This window comes from Triturus cristatus, chromosome 10, assembly GCF_964204655.1.
Source record: "Triturus cristatus chromosome 10, aTriCri1.1, whole genome shotgun sequence".
NCBI classification, from domain to species: Eukaryota; Metazoa; Chordata; class Amphibia; order Caudata; family Salamandridae; genus Triturus; species Triturus cristatus.
Genome location: NC_140593.1, coordinates 908491517 through 908499408, shown reverse-complemented (window position 1 = coordinate 908499408; position 7892 = coordinate 908491517). Strand labels below are relative to the sequence as shown.

The 7892-nt window shown below is 38.3% G+C and overlaps 1 long non-coding RNA gene across 1 annotated transcript in view; it reads right to left on the bottom strand.

Moving 5' to 3' along the window:
• Positions 1–313: 313 nt before the first annotated feature.
• The window catches only part of LOC146796235 (uncharacterized), a 113604-nt gene continuing 106025 nt past the window's right edge, over positions 314–7892 (bottom strand). The window contains exon 4 of the long non-coding RNA XR_014969587.1: positions 314–875. This is a non-coding gene — a long non-coding RNA (uncharacterized LOC146796235). The remainder of the gene's footprint in view (positions 876–7892) is intronic.

Genomic DNA, 7892 nt, shown 5'->3' with positions numbered 1-7892 from the left:
CAGGACCCGATAACTATGTCACCATCTCAATGGACTCAACTCCCTTCTCCTATGATTTCAGAATGTGGACGTAACAATAGTTTTCAAAAATGTACACCTTTCCTTGTTGCAACATTAACAGAATAGTTACACTTTTTACTAAGCAAATGCACTAAGCATCTACAAAAATGAATAAAGGAAAGGTTAACCCCCTGTGATTAAACAGATTTAATACTGCTAAACATTTTGTTTCAAACACCATTTTCTGTGAGGAGTAAGGGATTGTAATATATGGGATTCAAACATGCTGGTACAGCCTTAGACAGAAAAAACACACTGTTTAACACATTTTATTGTTACCTTTCTTTAAAAAAAACACTATATTGACATATTTTAGACATGTACTCACATTCGTATTTTAAAATCACAAATTACAGACATCGTTACAATTATAATCTTGTGGTAATTACTCAGATTTCATAATGGCATCTTTCATAACTATGCAGACAAGTAAAGTGGACATGCACAAATGTAAAAAAAATCTATCAGCTCTCGGGATGCAAAAACTGTGATGACAAGAAAATATTATCTAAAACAAGTGATGTAATCTATTTCTGAATAGCAAATGATGTGATGTTATACCGAATTGCAGCAGAATTAAATCAAAATAGTTATTTTTAATAGAAACATTGACAGGTGAATCGCCTTTAGGCATTTGAACTGGGTGGTTGTCTTCTTCGGACTTACTATTATTCAAAAAGAATGCAAAATTAACTAAACTCTATGGACAGTGGGGTGGTATTTCCTATTCACATCTGAGATATCACTTCATCTTTTCGTTGTAGGTTTTCTGCATTCTGGCCTTCATTAGCTGGTCCATTTCGCACAGGCAGGGCCTGAACAAACAATAGTGATATGACATAATATCAGGAAACAGCAGAAATACAAATGATATGAAACTACTATAAAGTATAGCTTAAAAACAGGAATACCTGGAATAAGACGTTTTTACCGCTTATATCAAGACAATCACGACATGAGTAAATATGATGTGTTGTATAAATAAATAGATGAATGCTTCTAAAGATCATTTTGGGACTTTTTTAAGAAGCATTGAATGCAAATCTATGTTTTAATTCTATACCATTTATCCACATTGACTAACAAAACGAGCTACAGGCAATGTTTGATCCTCTATAAGCATGTCTATCAAATTTCATGATGATTCAACATTTACGATAATACTGAACACACTCTAAAAATAGTGATTTCCTTTGCCTACACAACCTTTTTTTCTCCAACTAACAGAAAATAATCAAACAAATCAACAGCAAGACTTAATCAGTTTGTAGTTTAGCATGATATTGCTTCTGATGGTCGAGCTTTGGACTAGTTTAGTGACCGTTGCCCTAAATAACAATATTTTGCTGTTTTTCACATACAATGTATGACATTTTACTTTTGATTTAATTGCACCCAGCTTTTTTTGCTTTTTATGGACCTGCATTAATGGTACTTTTTACCTCTAGGCAATTAGGAACTGCCAAACAGCTTATCAGCACGTGTTGTTTTCCCGGAGTTCGGATAACAGGTTGGATGGTGTAAAAGTTATATACCTTGACCCAGATTTACTAACATTTTGCGTCGTGGTTTTGCCACTTTTTGGCCACAACGCGAAATGCTATTCGAGATTTACAAAGTCACGCAAGGGCCGATTTGTGTCACCTTCAGTGGCTTTGCATTTGGCAGGCATTACATGGGTGAAGCATGACTGTTCCCATGCATACACACAAGTATTGTGCCACAAACCCAGATTTACTAAAGGCAGTAAACCTGGATTTGTGACAAAATAGTTCCCCTAACCCAGAGAGGCGTAAAGTTACTTCCTTTTTCCACGTGTGCTACATTCTACAGCACACAGATAAATATGCCTCTAAGGATTGTTCTTGTGTTGGAAGGTATACCTTCCTGCCCATTTAAATGTTAAATCTGTTATTAAGTACGGCAGTTGTGACTGTTCTTCAGTAATCATCGTGCCCCTGCTGTAGTTGATAACTTGTGCAGTGCTTACAATCATGCTTCCTTTTAACTTTGGCTTCGGGAGAACTAGAAACCGAGCTCTCACTACTGCTAGGCGACTGGCAAAAATAAACATTTTGAGTTTACATTGAATTTTTTATTCTACCAGTAAGAGGTATCACTTTTAAAAGGCTGACATATATAATTGCTGACTTCTAATGCCTGGATTGCCCCCAACAGTTAAGCATTAATTACTTTCCTTCACATTTCCCTCGAGTCCTGGAAAGGTGTGAGGAGGTGTAAATAGCCACAAATCTAGACATCTCCCAAGGCAAAAGAAATGATCAGCTTTGCTTACTTTATTTCTCACAGTCATCGATCAACAAAAGAATATCATTGATAAGATACCTATGCAGGTAAAAAAAACTGGCAATAAGTGGTTCTCTTCTGCATAGGGGAACATCTTTAGGTGAGAAGGGTGACATTTATGCCAGGTCCGCACACGCAAAGAACTCTGTGCCTTTTGAGTTCACAATTGTACATCATAGTGGCAAAGAGCCATTGCATCCTTTGAAGTGAGAGGGTCAAACAGAGAGGCAGTCACCATACTGTCTGAAAGGGATAATACAGCGCTGATCCTACGGGGTGGGTTTCACTTTGATCATCAAACAGTTAGAAGAGGTAGGCTTATGTTAGGGATAGGAAGCAGGAAGAAAGATACTCAGGTATTTGTAAAACTGAAAAATAAGGCCTTGAGGGATTTATTTTGCCATAAGTCAAAGGAAATGTTGAGGGAGATAGGAGAGGATTGTGATGGCATTTTAACATCAAAATGTGAAGCTCAACCTACATTTGAGACTTTGCAACAAAAGTTTGTTGTCAACATGAAATAGATCCTTAAATATTTGAGGCAGTGCAGAAACCTCAACTAGGTCCGCTATACTCTGTCCACGGAACATGGAAATGACGACTACATGAAGGCGATAACTCATAAATATGGCATCCTGAAAGCCCAGGTACTCACCAATAACCTGCCTTCGATTCATCTCTCGAACACTTACGTCACAGGCCTGGGGTGTACAGTGGGAACCAAAAGAGTTCCAGCATTCTTTTATTTACAAGGCACTATCTCTCCCACTTTATTAAGAAGTTAGAAGTATGGAAGTACGGGGGTACTATATTGACACTCAAGAACTACTTTCAACTTACACATAGTTTGTGTGGGCAACTCTAGGTACTCATATATGGAGTGCCATTTCTGAAGACAGGATAAAAGTCAGATTTTGGATTGACATTACAGGCCTTTCTGATCTTACCTAGAACCAGAAGGTGAGACTCGGGGGCATGGATTTGAAGCTGTGGACATATCATAAAGTTATTGTCACTTTACAATAGCACTTCAAAAATAGTCTCTTTCAACTCTTTACTCACACAGGAACCACTCTTGATAAAAATTAAAGGGATTTCGTGGAAGTCGGTTAACAACAGATTTTAACTACCAGCCGGGACGGAAGTACAACCGGCGGAGAGGTGAGAAATTCTTTCTCACCTACTCACTAAATTTTGGAGCATTTAATTTGTGGTCAGATACTTACACAAGGTCCAATTTAATCCTTCTCTTAGGAGTTTGATATTGACTGCGCTTGCCTGAAAGGTAGGGCTCTTCCCACTGCATTGTCGCATGTTTACCAAGGTTTATGCATATATCACACATGGTGAGGGTAAACAATCCTCACTTTCAGCCATTTTGTACTGGGGCGTATTTGAGACCCCATTTAAACTTTCGCTGTTTTCTCTCCAAATGTATAATGTTTCAGTCCTCATATCCTCTTTGTCTTCTCTCTTCACCTTCATGACAGTTTCCTACAGTGGTTATGTAGCAATTTTGACTGTATTTAGCAATATTGGAGGTTAGAAAAATGCAACCCATGGATTATCAATAGGTACCACCATAACCTTGTGGCAGGTACTTAGGATTTATCGCACCAAATTTATTCCAGGTGGAATGCGAATATGAGTGCACTTCCTTAAATTAGGGTTTCCACTACATGGAGTATGGTATGTGGTCTACATATCATATTTAATTGAAAAATGTCAAGATTTCATGATATATTATGTTCCATTATACATTTTTTCAGCGCCGAAGAAGTCGAAGGGGACATCCCTAGTGACAAAACACGTGTTGGCTGGGCAATTCTCGGATTAAAGGAACAGGAGAATTACAACTGCACAGATTATTCTCATTTTTTGTTACACATGTGTATATCGAATGTTTTCTGAAGTTCAACGAATGTCTTACTAGAAGTTGCAATTGACAGGAGCATGTGCATAAGCTTGTTATACTCATGTTTGACCCTTGGGTCTACTCTGAGGGCTTAGGGGTGACTCCCTCACCTTTATGCACCGCCTTACTTGCATCAATATAATTTACGCACACTCAATAGGCGCCATTTTCTCCCACACAAGAATAAACCCTCCCTTTTCTGTTTCATCTCTCCCACTTAGTTAACTTCCAAACATGAGAGTGGTAGAGCTTTCCCTGTCGTTGAATGAGGGGTCAAATGGTAAGCTCAAAGAGTAGTGTTCAAACTAACTTTGAGGTTAAGCTTTTCCAATGCAGCAAGCTGAAAAGCTTTCTTTAAAGTACTCATAAACCGTTCTACTTGGTAATTGGCTTGGGGCCAAAGAGGAGTGCTTTTTTAATGCTTTATATTGAGGTGATTTGGAAAGTCTCTGAATTCTTGACAATTAAAAGGTGGGCTGTTGTCGGATTTTATGTCTGTAGGTACACTCTGTGTGACAAAGATGCTGTTTAATTTTTGAATAACTTTTTCATGTGTAGTATATAAAAGGTCTTCTACCAATGGAAAAGGGAGTATTGATCAACAATGACTAGAAGCATGATGTGGCAATTCTGATATGTTTAAAGGGTGCTGAATAACTTGAAACAAAAGACAGTTGCCTATATGACAAGCCTTTCATTCTTTTTCGATTCTTTCATTGAGGTAAGGAAACCAGACTTGGCCATGGAGAGCTCTATTGGTGGCAACTATTCCTCATTGTCCCTAATGGACGATGTCAATCCCTTTTTTTTACCGTAGACTCTCAGGAATAACAATTCATGTACCTTGCAGAAGTAGGCCTTCTTGAGCCTCTAAAAGTTCATCTTTTACATTATAAACTTCAAACACTCATTGTCATTAGTGAGAGGTCTAGAGTGCTGACTGATGAGCAATAATGTCTTTTAGCTTTAACATGTCACTATCTCGGCTCATGGCAGTGACAATTTGTTCTAAAGACATGGCAGTTGGTGTGCTTAAGTTCACAATAAAATTGATGCAGACCTCCACTGTCTTAGATGGGGTACCAGGGTACTGTAATGTCACTCTTGAAAAATATCCAGCAGGATTCTGATCTTTCCCTGGATGATCAAGAACTGTATAGTTGTATTCTTGTAACCTCAAACCCCAACGTTCAATTTGAGGTGGCATTTTGGCTTTGGGATTGCCATATTTCATCAACAGTGCTTGATGATCAGTCACAACTGTGATAGGCTTTCCGTACAAGAATACATGGAAATATTCAGATGCTCACACCACTCCCAAACCTTTTTTTTGAGGTTGCGAGCAAGGACATTCTGTTTATGACAGGCCTTTACTTTCCCCAAGCAATAGGCTGTCAGTTGTGCTGTGCAAGGATTGCACCTAACTTGACAGGGCTAACATCAACTACAACCTCTGTATGAAGCTTGGGATAGAAGTATGCCATTTCTGTGGCACTCTCAATAGCTTGCCTGATTTTTTGGAAGCTCTTCTCACTTTCATATGGCTTATGACATATTCTTTTTAATTACTTCTCGTAACTGTGCACTGACCATAGCAAAGCCTTGTCTGTATCTAGAACAGTAACTGGCCATTCCAAGATATGATCATGACACAGAAATGTTTTGTAGGGATATGCAGAGGATAACGTTTGCACTTTAGCTGCATCTAGTTTCATGCTCCCATCAGAAAAAACATGGGAAGAAAAAATTCAAGCTTTTCTTGTGAAATTCACATTTGTTAGCTTTCAAAGTTAAGCCTGCATCGTTCAGCAACCAACATACTTGCATGAGAATTTTGTCATGCTCTTTTTGTATGGCTCCGAAAGTAAATATGTCATCACAGTAGTTAAATGCATGTACTACAGGCTATACGACAAGTCAAATGACATCTTGAAAAAGTTTGGCAGCAGAGGATGCACCAAAACTCAATTGATTATAGCAAAACAAACCAGTATGCATAGAAAAGGTTGAAATGTACTTGGATTTTTATTCAAATTCTAATTGGTGATATCTTTTATTTAAGTCGAGTCGAGAGAAGAACTTCACACCATTCAATTGAGTTATCATATCAGCAATGTGCAGACCGGGATGTCTCTCTCGCTCAATTGCCTTGCTGGCTTGCCACATGTCAACGCATATGCGTACAGCTCCTTCACTGTCTCTTTTAGGCACAACTACCATGGTAGAAACCATTGGAGTCGGACCAGTGGACTGTTCAATGATGCCATGTTTAAGCAACAAATAAGTTCCTTTTCAACAGCATCCCACAAGTGAAACACAATATGTCTGTGTCTTTGAGCAACAGGATAAACATCTTCATTTATATGTAACCTTACTTTCAATGTTTTGAGTTTTCCTAACCCATGAAATAATGAAGGAAATTGATTTACAAATTCATGATGGGCATTCATATTGTCGTTCACTGATATACCCATATCAGCAGCAGTGTTGAAGCTCAACAAACAGGCCCTTGGAGCTGTTCCTTGAAGTACATAAATCAGTGCTTGTACCACAGTTTTCTTATATTTCATTGTGGCTACAACAGAGCCTTAACTCTTTAAGGGAGTTGAAGCAGCCCATATGTATATTTTAGTTTTTGACTTTGTAAGTTGTGGTAACAGAGACAATTCTTAATACTTCTCCTCAGTCATGATATTTATTGGTGCACCACTGTCAATTATGAATTGTATCCAACACCCATGTATTTTTAGAGTGATCTTCGAACAATGTTTGAATGCTTTTGGTTCTTTTTGGTGCAGATGTTTCTTCACTGTGGATTTTTCCTTACATTCTACTGGGCCCACTTGTGCATGCCTTTTTGAAGTAAATATAGACTTGCACAATTGTCATTGTCACTTTCACTGGAAACTGATGCTGCAGCATTCTTTGTCGATGATTTAGAAAAGAAGCAACTTCACTTGGTGTTGGTTATCCTCAGTTGATGTGAACACTTGGCTTGTTAGAGCTTGTCGAACATCGCTGAGGTAGCGCTCCTTTGGATATTTACCTTCATGTGGGAATGACAGTCCACATCTGTAACACATTTCCTTTTTCTTTGGAGACATCGCTTTGTGTCTTTCGGCCTTGTACTTTGGCTTACTTTATATGCTCATGACTGACAGATATCGGGTGCCTCTGGCCTGCATGTCAGTCACTTGATGACCAGCAGGCTCTACAGCATGAGCAGCCTTAAGAACTTGTTCCAAGTTATGAGTTTCCTTCAGAATTCATAATTGAAAGGAATCTGACATCCATCCATCGATTATTCTGAGGCTGGCACATTCCTCATCATTAAATTGATTGAATTTACAGTGTTTCACCAGAACATTCAGTCTCTCAACAAACTCCTGGTCTCTGGCATTCCTGACTGAATATGCATCTTTCATAATCCACATTTGCACTGGAATAAACTTGACATTCAAGGCTGTTTTGATGTGATTGTATGTCACTTCCCCTTCTTGTGCTATCTTTCTTATGGCTACTTTCCCTCCTTCACCAACAATGTTCCTCAGATATTTTATAATCTTTTTATCATCTTTTTCATCTATTGCATCTATAAAATCTTCAAAAG